We start from the raw sequence: 22,619 nt of genomic DNA, 5'->3' as shown, positions 1-22,619 counted from the left end.
GACGAGGGTATATGGTTATGAAACAGGGACTTCTTGAACTGCACTCCTACGCTCTAACACTGAGTTAAACCCTTGAATGCTGAAAACTGCCCTTTTTTAAAAAGGTGATAGAGTGGGTACTCTATGGAACTTGTAGAACTAATGACATCAGTGCACTTCTGGTCAGCTGTACAAATTAATACATTTCATTAAGGGCATATTATTGGTTTCCACCACAGTTTTATAACATTCATATGAGCTTCCAATGGACTATTTCAAACTGATCATATCACCAGTAGAACTTGGGTGAATGTAAAACACAGCTTGTATCATATGAAGAAATCCTAAACAGTTTCATGGTGTTAACCCTATGTTTCAGGAGATGATCAGGAGTATTTCTAATGTAGAAATGTGTTGCTCATTACATAAAATGCTAAGAGTGTAAATGTTTTCTTCAATTTATTTAATTAAAAAATATTTGTACAGTTAAAACAGTTGAACAATGGGCACCCAGATTTGAACTAGGGACCTCTTTACCTGCAGTCAAATGCTCTACCACTGAGCTATACCCCCAGTTCTGAAATGTTCACCTTTATTAATTCAATAATATGTACAAAGTGCAAGCAACATGAAATCACCATCAAAGCAATGCATTTTCAGCCACCAAACTCTCCTTATAAGTATATGGGGTGCGAAGGATGTCCTTTATCTGCCTTGGTAAAATACAGTGAGGTTTCCATTGCAAGAATTCATACATTTCGTATCACATGTAGATCTTGGAACATGGAAAAAAATCTTTTGTCAAATGCACAAATTCTGCAAAATGTAACTGCTTCTCTACTACAGTTCGTTGATTTTGTGCTAAGAGCATAGTTAAACCCAATTGTTCATTGTTTTGTATATGAAATGATGATATATCCTATTGTTTCTTACAGTGCATTGGGTTGAAAAACATTTTAACAGGATCTATTGACGAGGGTATATGGTTATGAAACAGGGCCTTCTTGAACTGCACTCCTACGTTCTACCACTGATTTAAACCCTTGAATGCTGAAAACTGCCCTTTTTTAAAAAGGTGATAGAGTGGGTGACTGTATGGAACTTGTAGAACTAATGACATCAGTGCACTTCTGGTCAGGTGTACAAATTAATACATTTCATTAAGGGCATATTATTGGTTTCCACCACAGTTTTATAACATTCATATGAGCTTCCAATGGACTATTTCAAACTGAAAATATCACCAGTAGAAATTGGGTGAATGTAAAACACAGCTTGTATCATATGAAGAAATCCTAAACAGTTTCATGGTGTTTACCCTATGTTTCAGGAGATGATCAGGAGTATTTCAAATGTAGAAATGTGTTGCTCATTACATAACATGCTAAGATTGTAAATGTTTTCTTCAATTTATTTAATTAAAAAAATATTTATACAGGTAGAACAAGGGGGCACCCAGATGTAAACTAGGGACCTCTTGATTTGCAGTCAAATGCTCTACCACTGAGCTATACCCCCAGTTCTGAAATGTTCATCTTTATTAATTCAGTAATATGTACAAAGTGCAAGCAACATGCAATCACCATCAAAGCAATGCATTTTCAGCCACCAAACCCTCCTTATAAGTATAAGTGGTACAAAAGATGTCCTTTATCTGCCTTGGTAAAATACAGTGAGGTTTCCATTGCCAGAATTCATACATTTCGTATCACATGTAGATCTTGGAACATGGAAAAAAAACTTTTGTCAAATGCACAAATTCTGCAAAACGTAACTGCTTCTCTACTGCAGTTCGTTGATTTTGTGCTAAGAGCATAGTTAAACCCAATTTTTCATTGTTTTGTATATGAAATGATGATATATCTTATTGTTTCTTACAGTGCATTGGGTTGAAAAACATTTTAACAGGATCTATTGAAGAGGGTATATGGTTATGAAACAGGGACTTCTTGAACTGCATTCCTACGCTCTACCACTGAGTTAAACCCTTGAATGCTGAAAACTGCCCTTTTTTAAAAAAGTGATAGAGTGGGTGACTGTATGGAACTTGTAGAATTAATGACATCAGTGCACTTCTGGTCAGCTGTACAAATTAATACATTTCATTAAGGGCATATTATTGGTTTCCACCACAGTTTTATAACATTCATATGAGCTTCCAATGGACTATTTCAAACTGATAATATCACCAGTAGAACTTGGGTGAATGTAAAACACAGCTTGTATCATATGAAGAAATCCTAAACAGTTTCATGGTGTTTACCCTATGTTTCAGGAGATGATCAGGAGTATTTCAAATGTAGAAATGTGTTGCTCATTACATAAAATGCTAAGATTGTAAATGTTTTCTTCAATTTATTTAATTAAAAAAATATTTCTACAGGTAAAACAGTTGGACAAGGCAGCACCCAGATTTGAACTAGGGACCTCTTGATTTGCAGTCAAATGCTCTACCACTGAGCTATACCCCCAGTTCTCAAATGTTCACCTTTATTAATTCAGTAATATGTACAAAGTGCAAGCAACATGCACTCACCATCAAAGCAATGCATTTTCAGCCACCAAACCCTCCTTATAAGTATAAGGGGTACAACAGATGTCCTTTATCTGACTTGGTAAAATACAGTGAGGTTTCCATTGCAAGAATTCATACATTTCGTATCACATGTAGATCTTGGAACATGGAAAAAAAACTTTTGTCAAATGGACACATTCTGCAAAACGTAACTGTTTCTCTACTGCATTTTGTTGATTTTGTGTTAAGAGCATAGTTAAACCCAATTGTTCATTGTTTTGTATATGAAATGATGATATAGCGTATTGTTTCTTACAGTGCATTGGGTTAAAAAATACATTTTAACAGGATCTATTGAAGAGGGTATATGATTATGAAACAGGGACTTCTTGAACTACACTCCTACGCTCTACCACTGACATAAACCCTTGAATGTTGAAAACTGCCCTTTTTTAAAAAGGTGATAGAGTGGGTGACTCTATGGAACTTGTAGAACTAATGACATCAGTGCACTTCTGGTCAGCTGTACAAATTAATACATTTCATTAAGGGCATATTATTGGTTTCCACCACAGTTTTATAACATTAATATGAGCTTTCAATGGACTATTTCAAACTGATCATATCACCAGTAGAACTTGGGTGAATGTAAAACACAGCTTGTATCATATGAAGAAATCCTAAAAAGCTTAATGGTGTTTACCCTATGTTTCAGGTGATGATCAGGAGTATTTCAAATGTAGAAATGTGTTGCTCATTACATAAAATGCTAAGATTGTAAATGTTTACTTCAATTTATTTAATTAAAAACATATTTCTACAGGTAAAACAGTTGGACAAGGGGGCACCCAGATTTGAAGTAGGAACCTTTTGATTTGCAGTGAAATGCTCTACCCCTGAGCTATACCCCCATTTCTGAAATGTGCATCTTTATTTATTCAGTAATATGAACAAAGTGGAAGCAACATGTAATCACCATCAAAGCAATGCATTTTCAGCCACCAAACCCTCCTTATAAGTATATGGGGTGCGAAGGATGTCCTTTATCTGCCTTGGAAAAATCCAGTGAGGTTTCCATTGCAAGAATTCATACACATCGTATCACTTGTAGATCTTGGAACATGGAAAAAAAATCTTTTGTCAAATGCACAAATTCTGCAAAATGTAACTGTTTCTCTACTGCATTTTGTTGCTTTTGTGCTAAGAGCATAGTTAAACCCAATTGTTCATTGTTTTGTATATGAAATGATGATATATCTTATTGTTTCTTACAGTGCATTGGGTTGAAAAACATTTAACAGGATCTATTGAAGAGGGTATATGGTTATGAAACAGGGCTTCTTGAACTACACTCCTATGCTCTACCACTGACATAAACCCTTGAATGTTGAAAACTGCCCTTTTTTAAAAAGTTGATAGAGTGGATGACTCTATGGAACTTGTAGAACTAATGACATCATGCACTTCTGGTCAGCTGTACAAATTAATACATTTCATTAAGGGCATATTATTGGTTTCCACCACAGTTTTAGAACATTCATAAGAGCTTCCAATGGACTATTTCAAACTGATCATGTCACCAGTAGAACTTGGGTGAATGTAAAACACAGCTTGTATCATATGAAGAAATCCTAAACAGTTTCATGGTGTTTACCCTATGTTTCAGGAGATGATCAGGAGTATTTCAGATGTAGAAATGTGTTGCTCATTACATAAAATGCTAAGAGTGTAAATGTTTTCTTCAATTTATTTAATTAAAAAAATATTTGTACAGGTAAAACAGTTGCACAGTGGGCACCCAGATTTGAACTAGTGACCTCGTTTCCTGCAGTCAAATGCTCTACCACTGAGCTATACCCCCAGTTCTGAAATGTTCACCTTTATTAATTCAATAATATGTACAAAGTGCAAGCAACATGAAATCACCATCAAAGCAATGCATTTTCAGCCACCAAACCCTCCTTATAAGTATATGGGGTGCAAAGGATGTCCTTTATCTGCCTTGGTAAAATACAGTGAGGTTTCCATTGCAAGAATTCATACATTTCGTATCACATGTAGATCTTGGAACATGGAAAAAAATCTTTTGTCAAATGCACAAATTCTGCAAAATGTAACTGCTTCTCTACTGCAGTTCGTTGATTTTGTGCTAAGAGCATAGTTAAACCCAATTGTTCATTGTTTTGTATATGAAATGATGATATATCCTATTGTTTCTTACAGTGCATTGGGTTGAAAAACATTTTAACAGGATCTATTGACGAGGGTATATAGTTATGAAACAGGGCCTTCTTGAACTGCACTCCTACGTTCTACCACTGATTTAAACCCTTGAATGCTGAAAACTGCCCTTTTTTAAAAGGGTGATAGAGTGGGTGACTGTATGGAACTTGTAGAACTAATGACATCAGTGCACTTCTGGTCAGGTGTACAAATTAATACATTTCATTATGGGCATATTATTGGTTTCCACCACAGTTTTATAACATTCATATGAGCTTCCAATGGACTATTTCAAACTGAAAATATCACCAGTTGAAATTGGGTGAATGTAAACACAGCTTGTATCATATGAAGAAATCCTAAAAAGTTTCATGGTGTTTACCCTATGTTTCAGGAGATGACCAGGAATATTTCAAATGTAGAAATGTGTTGCTCATTACATAAAATGCTAAGATTGCAAATGTTTTCCTCAATTTATTTAAAAAAATATTTCTACAGGTAGAACAGTTGAACAAGGGGGCACCCAGATTTGAACTAGGGGCCTCTTGATTTGCAGTCAAATGCTCTACCACTGAGCTATACCCTGAATTCTGAAATGTTCACCTTTATTAATTCAGTAATATGTAGAAAGTGCAAGCAACATGCAATCACCATCAAAGCAATGCATTTTCAGCCACCAAACCCTCCTTATAAGTATAAGTGGTACAAAAGATGTCCTTTATCTGCCTTGGTAAAATACAGTGAGGTTTCCATTGCAAGAATTCATACATTTTGTATCACATGTAGATCTTGGAACATGGAAAATAAACTTTTGTCAAATGCACAAATTCTGCAAAACGTAACTGTTCCTCTACTGCATTTTGTTGATTTTGTGCTAAGAGCATAGCTAAACCCAATTGTTCATTGTTTTGTATATGAAATGATGATATATCTTATTGGTTCTTACAGTGCATTGGGTTAAAAAATACATTTTAACAGGATCTATTGAAGAGGGTATATGGTTATGAAACAGGAACTTCTTGAAAAGCACTCCTACGCTCTACCACTGAAATAAACCCTTGAATGCTGAACACTGCCCTTTTTTAAAAAGGTGATAGAGTGGGTGACTTTGTGGAACTTGTAGAACTAATGACATCAGTGCACTTCTGGTCAGCTGTACAAATTAATACATTTCATTAAAGGCATATTATTGGTTTCCACCACAGTTTTATAACATTCATATGAGCTTCCAATGGACTATTTCAAACTGATAATATCACCAGTAGAACTTGGGTGAATGTAAAACACAGCTTGTATCATACGAAGAAATCCTAAACAGTTTCATGGTGTTTACCCTATGTTTCAGGAGATGATCAGGAGTATTTCAAATGTAGAAATGTGTTGCTCATTACATAAAATGCTAAGATTGTAAATGTTTTCTTCAATTAAAAAAATATTTCTACAGGTAAAACAGTTGGACAAGGTGGCACCCAGATTTGAACTAGGGACCTCTTGATTTGCAGTCAAACGCTCTACCACTGAGCTATACCCCCAGTTCTTAAATGTTCACCTTTATTAATTCAGTAATATGTACAAAGTGCAAGCAACATGCAATCACCATCAAAGCAATGCATTTTCAGCCACCAAACCCTCTTTATAAGTATAAGGGGTACAAGAGATGTCCTTTATCTGACTTGGTAAAATACAGTGAGGTTTCCATTGCAAGAATTCATACATTTCGTATCACATGTAGATCTTGGAACATGGAAGAAAACTTTTGTCAAATGGACACATTCTGCAAAACGTAACTGTTTCTCTACTGCATTTTGTTGATTTTGTGTTAAGAGCATAGTTAAACCCAATTGTTCATTGTTTTATATATGAAATGATGATATAGCGTATTGTTTCTTACAGTGCATTGGGTTAAAAAATACATTTTAACAGGATCTATTGAAGAGGGTATATGATTATGAAACAGGGACTTCTTGAACTACACTCCTACGCTCTACCACTGACATAAACCCTTGAATGTTGAAAACTGCCCTTTTTTAAAAAGTTGATAGAGTGGGTGACTCTATGGAACTTGTAGAACTAATGACATCATGCACTTCTGGTCAGCTGTACAAATTAATACATTTCATTAAGGGCATATTATTGGTTTCCACCACAGTTTTAGAACATTCATAAGAGCTTCCAATGGACTATTTCAAACTGATCATATCACCAGTAGAACTTGGGTGAATGTAAAACACAGCTTGTATCATATGAAGAAATCCTAAACAGCTTAATGGTGTTTACCCTATGTTTCAGGTGATGATCAGGAGTATTTCAAATGTAGAAATGTGTTGCTCATTACATAAAATGCTAAGATTGTAAATGTTTACTTCAATTTATTTAATTAAAAACATATTTCTACAGGTAAAACAGTTGGACAAGGGGGCACCCAGATTTGAAGTAGGAACCTTTTGATTTGCAGTGAAATGCTCTACCCCTGAGCTATACCCCCATTTCTGAAATGTGCATCTTTATTTATTCAGTAATATGAACAAAGTGGAAGCAACATGCAATCACCATCAAAGCAATGCATTTTCAGCCACCAAACCCTCCTTATAAGTATATGGGGTGCTAAGGATGTCCTTTATCTGCCTTGGTAAAATACAGTGAGGTTTCCATTGCAAGAATTCATACACATCGTATCACATGTAGATCTTGGAACATGGAAAAAAAAATATTTTGTCAAATGCACAAATTCTGCAAAATGTAACTGCTTCTCTACTGCAGTTTGTTGATTTTGTGCTAAGAGCATAGTTAAACCCAATTGTTCATTGTTTTGTATATGAAATGTTGATATATCCTTTTGTTTCTTACAGTGCATTGGGTTGAAAAATATTTTAACAGGATCTATTGAAGAGGGTATATAGTTATGAAACAGGGATTTCTTGAACTGTACTCCTATGCTCTAACACTGAGCTAAACCCTTGAATGCTGAAAACTGCCCTCTTTTTTAAAAAGGTGATAGAGTGGGTGACTGTATGGAACTTGTAGAACTAATGACATCAGTGCACTTCTGGTCAGCTGTACAAATTAATACATTTCATTAAGGGCATATTATTGGTTTCCACCACAGTTTTATAACATTCATATGAGCTTCCAATGGACTATTTCAAACTGATAATATCACCAGTAGAAGTTGGGTGAATGTAAAACGCAGCTTGTATCATATGAAGAAATCCTAAACATTTTCATGGTGTTTACCCTATGTTTCATGAGATGATCAGGAGTATTTCAAATGTAGAAATGTGTTGCTCATTACATAAAATGCTAAGATTGTAAATGTTTTCTTCAATTTGTTTATAAAAATATTTCTACAGGTAAAACAGTTGGACAAGGGGGCACCCAGATTTGAACTAGGGACTTTTTGATTTGCAGTGAAATGCTCTACCCCTGAGCTATACCCCCAGTTCTGAAAAGTTCACCTTTATTAATTCAGTAATATGTACAAAGTGCAAGCAACATGCAATCACCATGAAAGCAATGCATTTTCAGCCACCAAACCCTCCTTATAAGTATATGGAGTGCGAAGGATGTCCTTTATCTGCCTTGGTAAAATACAGTGAGGTTTCCATTGCAAGAATTCATACATTTCGTATCACATGTAGATCTTGGAACATGGAAAAAAAATATTTTGTCAAATGCACAAATTCTGCAAAATGTAACTGCTTCTCTACTGCAGTTTGTTGATTTTGTGCTAAGAGCATAGTTAAACCCAATTGTTCATTGTTTTGTATATGAAATGTTGATATATCCTTTTGTTTCTTACAGTGCATTGGGTTGAAAAATATTTTAACAGGATCTATTGAAGAGGGTATATAGTTATGAAACAGGGACTTCTTGAACTGTACTCCTATGCTCTAACACTGAGTTAAACCCTTGAATGCTGAAAACTGCCCTCTTTTTTAAAAAGGTGATAGAGTGGTTGACTGTATGGAACTTGTAGAACTAATGACATCAGTGCACTTCTGGTCAGCTGTACAAATTAATACATTTCATTAAGGGTATATTATTGGTTTCCACCACAGTTTTATAACATTCATATGAGCTTCCAATGGACTATTTCAAACTGATAATATCACCAGTAGAACTTGGGTGAATGTAAAAAGCAGCTTGTATCATATGAAGAAATCCTAAACATTTTCATGGTGTTTACCCTATGTTTCATGAGATGATCAGGAGTATTTCAAATGTAGAAATGTGTTGCTCATTACATAAAATGCTAAGATTGTAAATGATTTCTTCAATTTGTTTATAAAAATATTTCTACAGGTAAAATAGTTGAACAAGGGGGCACCCAGATTTGAACTAGGGACCTCTTGATCTGCAGTCAAATGCTCTACCACTGAGCTATACCCCCAGTTCTGAAATTTTCACCTTTATTAATTCAGTAATATGTACAAAGTGCAAGCAACATGCAATCACCATCAAAGCAATGCATTTTCAGCCACCAAACCCTCCTTATAAGTATATGGGGTGCAAAGGATGTCCTTTATCTGCCTTGGTAAAATACAGTGAAGTTTCCATTGCAAGAATTCATACATTTCGTATCACATGTAGATCTTGGAACATGGAAAAAAAATATTTTGTCAAATGCACAAATTCTGCAAAATGTAACTGCTTCTCTACTGCAGTTTGTTGATTTTGTGCTAAGAGCATAGTTAAAACCAATTGTTCATTGTTTTGTATATGAAATGTTGATATATCCTCTTGTTTCTTACAGTGCATTGGGTTGAAAAAAGTTTTAACAGGATCTATTGAAGAGGGTATATAGTTATGATACAGGGACTTCTTGAACTGCACTCCTATGCTCTAACACTGAGTTAAACCCTTGAATGCTGAAAACTGCCCTTTTTTTTAAAAAGGTGATAGAGTGGGTGACTGTATGGAACTTGTAGAACTAATGACATCAGTGCACTTCTGGTCAGCTGTACAAATTAATACAGTTCATTAAGGGCATATTATTGGTTTCCACCACAGTTTTATAACATTCAAATGAGCTTCCAATGGACTATTTAAACTAATCATATCACCAGTAGAACTTGGGTGAATGTAAAACACAGCTTGTATCATATGAAGAAATCCTAAACAGCTTAATGGTGTTTACCCTATGTTTCAGGTGATGATCAGGAGTATTTCACATGTAGAAATGTGTTGCTCATTACATAAAATGCTAAGATTGTAAATGTTTACTTCAATTCATTTAATTGAAAAAGATTTCTACAGGTAAAACAGTTGCACAAGTGGGCACCCAGATTTGGACTAGGGACCTTTTGATCTGCAGTGAAATGCTCTACCCCTGAGCTACACCCCCATTTCTGAAATGTTCACTTTTATTCATTCAGTAATATGTACAAAGTGGAAGCAGCATCCAATCACCATCAAAGCAATGCATGTTCAGCCACCAAACCCTCCTTATAAGTATAAGGGGTGCGAAGGATGTCCTTTATCTGCCTTGGTAAAATACAGTGAGGTTTCCATTGCAAGAATTCATACATTTCGTATCACATGTAGATCTTGGAACATGGAAAAAAAATATTTTGTCAAATGCACAAATTCTGCAAAATGTAACTGCTTCTCTACTGCAGTTTGTTGATTTTGTGCTAAGAGCATAGTTAAACCCAATTGTTTCTTGTTTTGTATATGAAATGTTGATATATCCTTTTGTTTCTTACAGTGCATTGGGTTGAAAAACATTTTAACAGGATCTATTGAAGAGGGTATATGGTTATGAAACAGGGACTTCTTGAACTACACTCCTACGCTCTACCACTGACATAAACCCTTGAATGTTGAAAACTGCCCTTTTTTAAAAAGGTGATAGAGTGGGTGACTCTATGGAACTTGTAGAACTAATGACATCAGTGCACTTCTGGTCAGCTGTACAAATTAATACATTTCATTAAGGGCATATTATTGGTTTCCACCACAGTTTTATAACATTCATATGAGCTTCCAATGGACTATTTGAAACTGATCATATCACCAGTAGAACTTGCGTGAATGTAAAACACAGCTTGTATCATATGAAGAAATCCTAAACAGCTTAATGGTGTTTACCCTATGTTGCAGGTGATGATCAGGAGTATTTGAAATGTAGAAATGTGTTGCTCATTACATAAAATGCTAAGATTGTAAATGTTTACTTCAATTTATTTAATTGAAAAATATTTCTACAGGTAAAACAGTTGCACAAGTGGGCACCCAGATTTGGACTAGGGACCTTTTGATCTGCAGTGAAATGCTGTACCCCTGAGCTACACCCCCATTTCTGAAATGTTCACTTTTATTTATTCAGTAATATGTACAAAGTGGAAGCAGCATGCAATCACCATCAAAGCAATGCATGTTCAGCCACCAAACCCTCCTTATAAGTATAAGGGGTGCGAAGGATGTCCTTTATCTGCCTTGTTAAAATACAGTGAGGTTTCCATTGCAAGAATTCATACATTTCGTATCACATGTAGATCTTGGAACATGGAAAAAAAATATTTTGTCAAATGCACAAATTCTGCAAAATGTAACTGCTTCTCTACTGCAGTTTGTTGATTTTGTGCTAAGAGCATAGTTAAACCCAATTGTTCATTGTTTTGTATATGAAATGATGATATATCCGATTGTTTCTTACAGTGCATTGGGTTGAAAAACATTTTAACAGGATCTATTGAAGAGGGTATATGGTTATGAAACAGGGACTTCTTGAACTACACTCCTACGCTCTACCACTGACATAAACCCTTCAATGTTGAAAAGTGCCCTTTTTTAAAAAGGTGATAGAGTGGGTGACTCTATGGAACTTGTAGAACTAATGACATCAATGCACTTCTGGTCAGCTGTACAAATTAATACATTTCATTAAGGGCATATTATTGGTTTCCACCACAGTTTTATAACATTCATATGAGCTTCCAATGGACTATTTCAAACTGATCATATCACCAGTAGAACTTGTGTGAATGTAAAACACAGCTTGTATCATATGAAGAAATCCTAAACAGCTTAATGGTGTTTACCCTATGTTGCAGGTGATGATCAGGAGTATTTGAAATGTAGAAATGTGTTGCTCATTACATAAAATGCTAAGATTGTAAATGTTTACTTCAATTTATTTAATTGAAAAATATTTCTACAGGTAAAACAGTTGCACAAGTGGGCACCCAGATTTGGACTAGGGACCTTTTGATCTGCAGTGAAATGCTGTACCCCTGAGCTACACCCCCATTTCTGAAATGTTCACTTTTATTTATTCAGTAATATGTACAAAGTGGAAGCAGCATGCAATCACCATCAAAGCAATGCATGTTCAGCCACCAAACCCTCCTTATAAGTATAAGGGGTGCGAAGGATGTCCTTTATCTGCCTTGTTAAAATACAGTGAGGTTTCCATTGCAAGAATTCATACATTTCGTATCACATGTAGATCTTGGAACATGGAAAAAAAATATTTTGTCAAATGCACAAATTCTGCAAAATGTAACTGCTTCTCTACTGCAGTTTGTTGATTTTGTGCTAAGAGCATAGTTAAACCCAATTGTTCATTGTTTTGTATATGAAATGTTGATATATCCTTTTGTTTCTTACAGTGCATTGGGTTGAAAAATATTTTAACAGGATCTATTGAAGAGGGTATATAGTTATGAAACAGGGACTTCTTGAACTGTACTCCTATGCTCTAACACTGAGTTAAACCCTTGAACGCTGAAAACTGCCCTCTTTTTTAAAAAGGTGATAGATTGGGTGACTGTATGGAACTTGTAGAACTAATGACATCAGTGCACTTCTGGTCAGCTGTACAAATTAATACATTTCATTAAGGGTATATTATTGGTTTCCACCACAGTTTTATAACATTCATATGAGCTTCCAATGGACTATTTCAAACTGATAATATCACCAGTAGAACTTGGGTGAATGTAAAAAGCAGCTTGTATCATATGAAGAAATCCTAAACATTTTCATGGTGTTTACCCTATGTTTCATGAGATGATCAGGAGTATTTCAAATGTAGAAATGTGTTGCTCATTACATAAAATGCTAAGATTGTAAATGATTTCTTCAATTTGTTTATAAAAATATTTCTACAGGTAAAATAGTTGAACAAGGGGGCACCCAGATTTGAACTAGGGACCTCTTGATCTGCAGTCAAATGCTCTACCACTGAGCTATACCCCCAGTTCTGAAATTTTCACCTTTATTAATTCAGTAATATGTACAAAGTGCAAGCAACATGCAATCACCATCAAAGCAATGCATTTTCAGCCACCAAACCCTCCTTATAAGTATATGGGGTGCAAAGGATGTCCTTTATCTGCCTTGGTAAAATACAGTGAAGTTTCCATTGCAAGAATTCATACATTTCGTATCACATGTAGATCTTGGAACATGGAAAAAAAATATTTTGTCAAATGCACAAATTCTGCAAAATGTAACTGCTTCTCTACTGCAGTTTGTTGATTTTGTGCTAAGAGCATAGTTAAAACCAATTGTTCATTGTTTTGTATATGAAATGTTGATATATCCTCTTGTTTCTTACAGTGCATTGGGTTGAAAAAAATGTTAACAGGATCTATTGAAGAGGGTATATAGTTATGATACAGGGACTTCTTGAACTGCACTCCTATGCTCTAACACTGAGTTAAACCCTTGAATGCTGAAAACTGCCCTTTTTTTTAAAAAGGTGATATAGTGGGTGACTGTATGGAACTTGTAGAACTAATGACATCAGTGCACTTCTGGTCAGCTGTACAAATTAATACAGTTCATTAAGGGCATATTATTGGTTTCCACCACAGTTTTATAACATTCAAATGAGCTTCCAATGGACTATTTAAACTAATCATATCACCAGTAGAACTTGGGTGAATGTAAAACACAGCTTGTATCATATGAAGAAATCCTAAACAGCTTAATGGTGTTTACCCTATGTTTCAGGTGATGATCAGGAGTATTTCACATGTAGAAATGTGTTGCTCATTACATAAAATGCTAAGATTGTAAATGTTTACTTCAATTCATTTAATTGAAAAAGATTTCTACAGGTAAAACAGTTGCACAAGTGGGCACCCAGATTTGGACTAGGGACCTTTTGATCTGCAGTGAAATGCTCTACCCCTGAGCTACACCCCCATTTCTGAAATGTTCACTTTCATTCATTCAGTAATATGTACAAAGTGGAAGCAGCATCCAATCACCATCAAAGCAATGCATGTTCAGCCACCAAACCCTCCTTATAAGTATAAGGGGTGCGAAGGATGTCCTTTATCTGCCTTGGTAAAATACAGCGAGGTTTCCATTGCAAGAATTCATACATTTCGTATCACATGTAGATCTTGGAACATGGAAAAAAAATATTTTGTCAAATGCACAAATTCTGCAAAATGTAACTGCTTCTCTACTGCAGTTTGTTGATTTTCTGCTAAGAGCATAGTTAAACCCAATTGTTCATTGTTTTGTATATGAAATGATGATATATCCGATTGTTTCTTACAGTGCATTGGGTTGAAAAACATTTTAACAGGATCTATTGAAGAGGGTATATGGTTATGAAACAGGGACTTCTTGAACTACACTCCTACGCTCTACCACTGACATAAACCCTTGAATGTTGAAAACTGCCCTTTTTTAAAAAGGTGATAGAGTGGGTGACTCTATGGAACTTGTAGAACTAATGACATCAGTGCACTTCTGGTCAGCTGTACAAATTAATACATTTCATTAAGGGCATATTATTGGTTTCCACCACAGTTTTATAACATTCATATGAGCTTCCAATGGACTATTTGAAACTGATCATATCACCAGTAGAACTTGCGTGAATGTAAAACACAGCTTGTATCATATGAAGAAATCCTAAACAGCTTAATGGTGTTTACCCTATGTTTCAGGTGATGATCAGGAGTATTTGAAATGTAGAAATCTGTTGCTCATTACATAAAATGCTAAGATTGTAAATGTTTACTTCAATTTATTTAATTGAAAAATATTTCTACAGGTAAAACAGTTGCACAAGTGGGCACCCAGATTTGGACTATGGACCTTTTGATCTGCAGTGAAATGCTCTACCCCTGAGCTACACCCCCATTTCTGAAATGTTCACTTTTATTTATTCAGTAATATGTACAAAGTGGAAGCAGCATGCAATCACCATCAAAGCAATGCATGTTCAGCCACCAAACCCTCCTTATAAGTATAAGGGGTGCGAAGGATGTCCTTTATCTGCCTTGTTAAAATACAGTGAGGTTTCCATTGCAAGAATTCATACATTTCGTATCACATGTAGATCTTGGAACATGGAAAAAAAATATTTTGTCAAATGCACAAATTCTGCAAAATGTAACTGCTTCTCTACTGCAGTTTGTTGATTTTGTGCTAAGAGCATAGTTAAACCCAATTGTTCATTGTTTTGTATATGAAATGATGATATATCCGATTGTTTCTTACAGTGCATTGGGTTGAAAAACATTTTAACAGGATCTATTGAAGAGGGTATATGGTTATGAAACAGGGACTTCTTGAACTACACTCCTACGCTCTACCACTGACATAAACCCTTGAATGTTGAAAACTGCCCTTTTTTAAAAAGGTGATAGAGTGGGTGACTCTATGGAACTTGTAGAACTAATGACATCAGTGCACTTCTGGTCAGCTGTACAAATTAATACATTTCATTAAGGGCATATTATTGGTTTCCACCACAGTTTTATAACATTCATATGAGCTTCCAATGGACTATTTCAAACTGATCATATCACCAGTAGAACTTGTGTGAATGTAAAACACAGCTTGTATCATATGAAGAAATCCTAAACAGCTTAATGGTGTTTACCCTATGTTTCAGGTGATGATCAGGAGTATTTGAAATGTAGAAATGTGTTGCTCATTACATACAATGCTAAGATTGTAAATGTTTACTTCAATTTATTTAATTAAAAATATATTTCTACAGGTAAAACAGTTGGACAAGTGGGCACCCAGATTTGAACTAGAGACCTTTTGATCTGCAGTGAAATACTCTACCCCTGAGCTATACCCCCATTTCTGATATGTTCTCCTTTATTTATTCAGTAATATGTACAAAGTGGAAGCAACATGCAATCACCATCAAAGCAATGCATTTCCAGCCACCAAACCCTCCTTATAAGTATAAGGGGTACACAAGATGTCCTTTATCTGCCTTGGTAAAATACGGTGAGGTTTCCATTGCAAGAATTCATACATTTCGTATCACATGTAGATCTTGGAACATGGAAAAAAAATATTTTGTCAAATGCACAAATTCTGCAAAATGTAACTGCTTCTCTACTGCAGTTTGTTGATTTTGTGTTAAGAGCATAGTTAAACCCAATTGTTCATTGTTTTGTATATGAAATGATGATATATCTTATTGTTTCTTACAGTGCATAGGGTTGAAAAACATTTTAACAGCATCTATTGAAGAAGTTATATGGTTATGAAACAGGGACTTCTTGAACTGCATTCCTACGCTCTACCACTGAGTTAAACCCTTGAATGCTGAAAACTGCCCTTTTTTAAAAAGGTGATAGAGTGGGTGTCTGTATGGAACTTGTAGAACTAATGACATCAGTGCACTTCTGGTCAGCTGTACAAATTAATACATTTCATTAAGGGCATATGATTGGTTTCCACCACAGTTTTATAGCATTCATATGAGCTTCCAATGGACTATTTCAAACTGATAATATCACCAGTAGAACTTGGGTGAATGTAAAACACAGCTTGTATCATACGAGGAAATCCTAAACAGTTTCATGGTGTTTACCCTATGTTTCAGGTGATGATCAGGAGTATTTCAAATGTAGAAATGTGTTGCTCATTACATAAAATGCTAAGATTGTAAATGTTTACTTCAATTCATTTAATTAAAAAAATATTTCTACAGGTAAAACAGTTGGACAAAGGGGGCACCCAGATTTGAATTAGAGACCTCTTCATCTGCAGATCAAATGCTCTACCACTGAGCTATACCCCCAATTCCGAAATGTTCACCTATATTAATTCAGTAATGTGTACAAAGTGGAAGCAACATGCAATCACCATCAAAACAATGCATTTTCAGCCACCAAACCCTTCTTATAACTATAAGGGGTACACAAGATGTCCTTTATCTGCCTTGGTAAAATACAGTGAGGTTTCCATTGCAAGAATTCATACATTTCGTACCACATGTAGATCTTGGAACATGGCAAAAAAATCTTTTGTCAAATGCACACATTATGCAAAATGTAACTGCTTCTCTACTGCAGTTTGTTGATTTTGTGCTAAGAGCATAGTTAAACTCAATTGTTCATTGTTTTGTATATGAAATGATGATATATCCTATTGTTTCTTACAGTGCATTGGGTTGAAAAACATTTTAACAGGATCCATTGAAGAGGGTATATGGTTATGAAACAGGGACTTCTTGAACTGCATTCCTACGCTCTACCACTGAGTTAAACCCTTGAATGCTGAAAACTGCCCTTTTTTAAAAAGGTGATAGAGTGGGTGACTGTACCCCTCTGCACTACGGGACTGTCTCTGTATCCCTACAGCCCCCCCCCTTCCCCAGCACTTGTTCTGCACTTACCTTGCACTTGCCACTAGCTGGCCCTTTTTTATTTATTACTTACGCCACTTACCTTTACTGCACTTCCCCCCCTCCCCTTCCCCTTGCACTTTTCACCCCTCCCCCACCCCTGCATTGCGCGATCTGAATGACACCTGGCCTAGTAGGATCGTTTGTTTTGTCTCCCCTTGTTCCTCCCCTCCCTGCCTCGTCGCGCCTTGAAACACCTGTGTATAGGCGCGTTACAAATACCATTTCATATCATATCATATCACTGTATGGAACTTGTAGAACTAATGACATCAGTGCACTTCTGGTCAGCTGTACAAATTAATACATTTCATTAAGGGCATATTATTGGTTTCCACCACAGTTTTATAACATTCATATGAGCTTCCAATGGACTATTTCAAACTGATAATATCACCAGTAGAATTTGGGTGAATGTAAAACACAGCTTGTATCATATGACGAAATCCTAAACAGTTTCATGGTGTTTACCCTATGTTTCAGGTGATGATCAGGAGTATTTCAAATGCAGAAATGTGTTGCTCATTACATAAAATGCTAAGATTGTAAATGTTTTCTTCAATTTATTTAATAAAAAAAAATATTTCTACAGGTAAAATAGTTGAACAAGGGGGCACCCAGATTTGAACTAGGGACCTCTTGATCTGCAGTCAATTGCTCTACCACTGGGCTATACCCCCAGTTCTGACAAGGGCATATTATTGGTTTCCAACACAGTTTTATAACATTCATATGAGCTTCCACTGGACTATTTCAAACTGATAATATCACCAGTAGAACTTGGGTGAATGTAAAACACAGCTTGTATCATATGAAGAAATCCTAAATAGCTTAATGGTGTTTACCCTATGTTTCAGGAGATGATCAGGAGTATTTCAAATGTAGAAATGTGTTGCTCATTACATAAAATGCTAAGATTGTAAATGTTTACTTCAATTTATTTAATTAAAAAAATATTTCTACAGGTAAAACAGTTGAACAAGGGGGCACCCAGATTTGAACTAGGAACCTTTTGATCTGCAGTGAAACGCTCTACCCCTGAGCTATACCCCCATTTCTGAAATGTTCATCTTTATTTATTCAGTAATATGTACAAAGTGGAAGCAACATGCAATCACCATCAAAGCAATGCATTTTCAGCCACCAAACCCTCCTTATAAGTATATGGGGTGCGAAGGATGTCCTTTATCTGCCTTGGTAAAATACAGTGAGGTTTCCATTGCAAGAATTCATACATTTCGTATCACATATAGATCTTGGAACATGGAAAAAAAACTTTTGTCAAATGCACAAATTCTGCAAAATGTAACTGCTTCTCTACTGCAGTTTGTTGATTTTGTGCTAAGAGCATAGTTAAACCCAATTGTTAATTGTTTTGTATATGGAATGATGATATATCCTATTGTTTCTTACAGTGCATTGGGTTGAAAAACATTTTGACAGGATCTATTGAAGAGGGTATATGGTTATGAAACATGAACTTCTTGAAAAGCACTCCTACGCTCTACCACTGACATAAACCCTTGAATGCTGAAAACTGCCCTTTTTTAAAAAGGTGATAGAGTGGGTGACTATATGGAACTTGTAGAACTAATGACATCAGTGCACTTCTGGTCAGCTGTACAAATTAATACATTTCATTAAGGGCATATTATTGGTTTCCACCACAGTTTTATAACATTCATATGAGCTTCCAATGGACTATTTCAAACTGATAATATCACCAGTAGAACTTGGGTGAATGTAAAACACAGCTTGTATCATATGAGGAAATCCTAAACAGTTTCATGGTGTTTACCCTATGTTTCAGGAGATGATCAGGAGTATTTCAAATGTAGAAATGTGTTGCTCATTACATAAAATGCTAAGATTGTAAATGTTTTCTTCAATTTATTTAATAAAAAAAATATTTCTACAGGTAAAACAGTTGAACAAGGGGGCACCCAGATTTGAACTAGGGACCTCTTAATCAGCAGTCAAATGCTCTACCACTGAACTATACCCACAGTTCTTAAAAGTTCACCTTTATTAATTCAGTAATATGTACAAAGTGCAAGCAACATGCAATCACCATCAAAGCAATGCAATTTCAGCCACCAAACCCTCCTTATAAGTATATGGGGTGCGAAGGATGTCCTTTATCTGCCTTGGTAAAATACAGTGAGGTTTCCATTGCACGAATTCATACATTTCGTATCACATATAGATCTTGGAACATGGAAAAAAAAACTTTTGTCAAATGCACAAATTCTGCAAAATGTAACTGCTTCTCTACTGCAGTTTGTTGATTTTGTGCTAAGAGCATAGTTAAATCCAATTGTTAATTGTTTTGTATATGGAATGATGATATATCCTATTGTTTCTTACAGTGCATTAGGTTGAAAAACATTTTAACAGGATCTATTGAAGAGGGTATATGGTTATGAAACAGGGACTTCTTGAACTACACTCCTACGCTCTACCACTGAGTTAACCCCTTGAATGCTGAAAACTGCCCTTTTTTAAAAAGGTGATAGAGTGGGTGACTGTATGGAACTTGTAGAACTAATGACATCAGTGCACTTCTGGTCAGCTGTACAAATTAATACATTTCATTGCTCTATAGACCACTTTGAAGTGTACATGGTCTTTGGCACCTCTTGGCCTTTATCGCTCCCTGACAGCTCCACTTGCCAGCGCAAGTACCCCGGTGCGAACTGCCTTTGATAGGGCGGTGGGTCGATTGGGGCGGTGGTCGTGCAGACAAGACACAGGAAGACTCATGAATGGAGACACACTTATGTGGATTGCAGGGGGGCGTCCAGCGTGAGGGGGGATGCTTGGCAGGAGACACAGGGTCTGGAGGTAGACATGGGAACACCAACCCATGCTCTATAGACCACTTTGAAGTGTACATGGTCTTTGGCACCTCTTGGCCTTTATCGCTCCCTGACAGCTCCACTTGCCAGCGGAAGTACCCCGGTGCGAACTGCCTTTGATAGGGCGGGGGGTGGATTGGGGCGGTGGTCGTGCAGACAAGACACAGGAAGACTCGTGAATGGAGACACACTTATGTGGATTGCAGGGGGGCGTCCAGCGTGAGGGGGGATGCTTGGCAGGAGACACGGGGTCTGGAGGTAGACATGGGAACAACAACACATGCTCTATAGACCACTTTGAAGTGTACATGGTCTTTGGCACCTCTTGGCCTTTATCGCTCCCTGACAGCTCCACTTGCCAGCGCAAGTACCCCGGTGCGAACTGCCTTTGATAGGGCGGGGGGTGGATTGGGGCGGTGGTCGTGCAGACAAGACTCGTTTGCTGCAGGGCCTCACCAAGGAGAGGCCATCTAACTGCATGTAAGAGGCAGGCTGCAGGATCTAGTACATGGAAGGCAGGGGGGTGAGTTTATAAATACCTCACCCTTTCAGGAGAATATATGGGTGCAGTTCACCCTGGAGACCCTGGATGCCTAGGCAGTTAGTCAGCAGCAGGCTGGCCTGTGGTGGCAAGGCGGCACGGGCCAGAGGGGGTAATCTCTGTACCTGGTGCCCGAAAGGATGATTTATTATGATCAACCATATTGATTATTTACATATAACCATGTTTTGTATCAATAAAATCCAACGGCCTTTTATTGCCAACGCTTGAACAAAGTGGTGTGGTAAGTATTTTTGGGGGAGGAGGCAAGGCCGGGATGGAGACACACTAGATTCATTTAAAAAATCAAAACAACCATTGTTAAAATATATGTTGGGTTTAATTTTAGATCTTAATTTCAATTGAACATAAATAATAAACATTACACATTGTAAAGTTCCGGTTGCAGCACATCCAGGGAAAATCTGCGGTATTGTCCACTGTCGCTGGGGAAATGTTGTCTAATGGCAAGTACCGCACAGGCAGGTATTACTCTCTGAACGCGGTGTCCGAGCCTCCCGTGAAGCCACCAAGTGAAGCAACGATAGGCCACCAGCCTGTACCACCTGTGAAAAAGAAAGATGCAAACTGTATTAAAATGACAAAACTTTCTTATCAATGTCGATTCAGGTAAAAAATGTCATTCTGCTTTGAAAAAAATTCTATCTAGAAAATGCACAATATGGAACCAATTTACATGCGTTCGAATGCTATGTAGATGTAATTGTATATGTGGGAGACGACCATGAAATAGTAGTGGCATCACTGACATCACAACCAGAGTATACTTACTCGTTACTCGGATTACGCGGACGAACAGTGCCGCGAAGTTCGTGCATAAGCACCATCATCATCCTCAACACGGTCCGTGAGAGGCAGGCTTCCCTGAACTCTGGCAGCTCGGTGATGCATTGCAGACTTGGCCCGCCTTCCGAAATGTAGGCCAAGCACCCGGAATTTTCACGGTAGCAGCAGTTCTCCTCGTCAGTTGGCATTAGCTCGCACCGATTGCACGTGCACCAGGTGGAGACGCCGTCCATGTGACATGGTCCAGGCTCTTCATCCGTTGACTGGTCCTCCCAACTGCCGTCCGAATCCCCATCGTTTTCGCATGCTTGCCTTTCCAGTAGTTCCTCCTCGGTGTACTCGGGCTCGTACATATACGGCATTATTGTAGCCATTGTGTGGTAAAGAAAGTAAAATAATTTACAGAGATGGTACAGGTGTTCACAAGGCCTAGAAGCGGCGAAGGTAGCTGACCAGAGCACAGAAACGAGTCACAGAATACTCAAAGTAACACAGAGAGAGTAATGGAATCGAAAATCTGCTGCTGTGTGTTGTGAAACGGTGTGTTTATACTTATTGAGGAAAGAGGCGTCCTGCCATTTCCATGTCTACACTTCATTAGCTGAGGCGCAGCGATTGTTGACACGAAACGTGCTTTGGCGTTGGGAAATGGGCGGTACGCGTCTGCTGATGTCAGGCTCAGGGGCTGTATTGTGAGATGATCTAAGACCATGTGTACAGCAAAGGAACATCGCGTGCCTCAAAATGAACTTTTTGGAACGTGAGCAAATAAAAATGCAAATCGCTGAATATTCTCTAAACATTTGATGTCAAATAAATGTACTTTACCAAATTTACAATCTTGCGGTTTGATTTAAAAGTACAGTTTCATATTCCGAATTGTGCCCCGCTGTGTTGTCAGCTGATCTGTGTTGGTTTCCGGGTTCTGTGTGGAGTCGCGTAGAAGACGCCTGGGCGCGTTTGCCTACGCAGCACAGTCACGTCACGGATAGAGGCGGGGAATATGAATGTTTTGATAAAGTCTGTTTCAGGGGCGGGGGATATGATTTAGTGCCGCAAACGCAGGTGAGC

At 37.1% G+C, this 22,619-nt stretch overlaps 6 non-coding genes across 6 annotated transcripts; all 6 read right to left on the bottom strand.

Moving 5' to 3' along the window:
- Positions 1 to 2,378: 2,378 nt before the first annotated feature.
- On the bottom strand, positions 2,379 to 2,450 carry TRNAC-GCA (transfer RNA cysteine (anticodon GCA)). Its single transcript has one exon. It is a non-coding gene; the product is annotated as a tRNA-Cys (tRNA).
- A 3,727-nt stretch (positions 2,451 to 6,177) lies between these two features.
- TRNAC-GCA (transfer RNA cysteine (anticodon GCA)) lies at positions 6,178 to 6,249 on the bottom strand. Its single transcript has one exon. It is a non-coding gene; the product is annotated as a tRNA-Cys (tRNA).
- Positions 6,250 to 9,035: 2,786 nt separating this feature from the next.
- TRNAC-GCA (transfer RNA cysteine (anticodon GCA)) lies at positions 9,036 to 9,107 on the bottom strand. The gene has a single exon. It is a non-coding gene; the product is annotated as a tRNA-Cys (tRNA).
- A 3,740-nt stretch (positions 9,108 to 12,847) lies between these two features.
- TRNAC-GCA (transfer RNA cysteine (anticodon GCA)) lies at positions 12,848 to 12,919 on the bottom strand. The gene has a single exon. It is a non-coding gene; the product is annotated as a tRNA-Cys (tRNA).
- A 5,031-nt stretch (positions 12,920 to 17,950) lies between these two features.
- Positions 17,951 to 18,022, bottom strand: TRNAC-GCA (transfer RNA cysteine (anticodon GCA)). Its single transcript has one exon. It is a non-coding gene; the product is annotated as a tRNA-Cys (tRNA).
- A 1,254-nt stretch (positions 18,023 to 19,276) lies between these two features.
- Positions 19,277 to 19,348, bottom strand: TRNAS-GCU (transfer RNA serine (anticodon GCU)). The gene has a single exon. It is a non-coding gene; the product is annotated as a tRNA-Ser (tRNA).
- Between the last annotated feature and the right edge of the window lie 3,271 nt (positions 19,349 to 22,619).

This window comes from Ambystoma mexicanum, unplaced genomic scaffold (genome assembly GCF_040938575.1).
Source record: "Ambystoma mexicanum isolate Mex_15411 unplaced genomic scaffold, UKY_AmexF1_1 Mex_scaf66, whole genome shotgun sequence".
In the NCBI taxonomy this organism is placed as follows: Eukaryota; Metazoa; Chordata; class Amphibia; order Caudata; family Ambystomatidae; genus Ambystoma; species Ambystoma mexicanum.
Note: the sequence above shows the minus strand (reverse complement) of the source record. Positions and strands in the feature narration are given on the sequence as shown.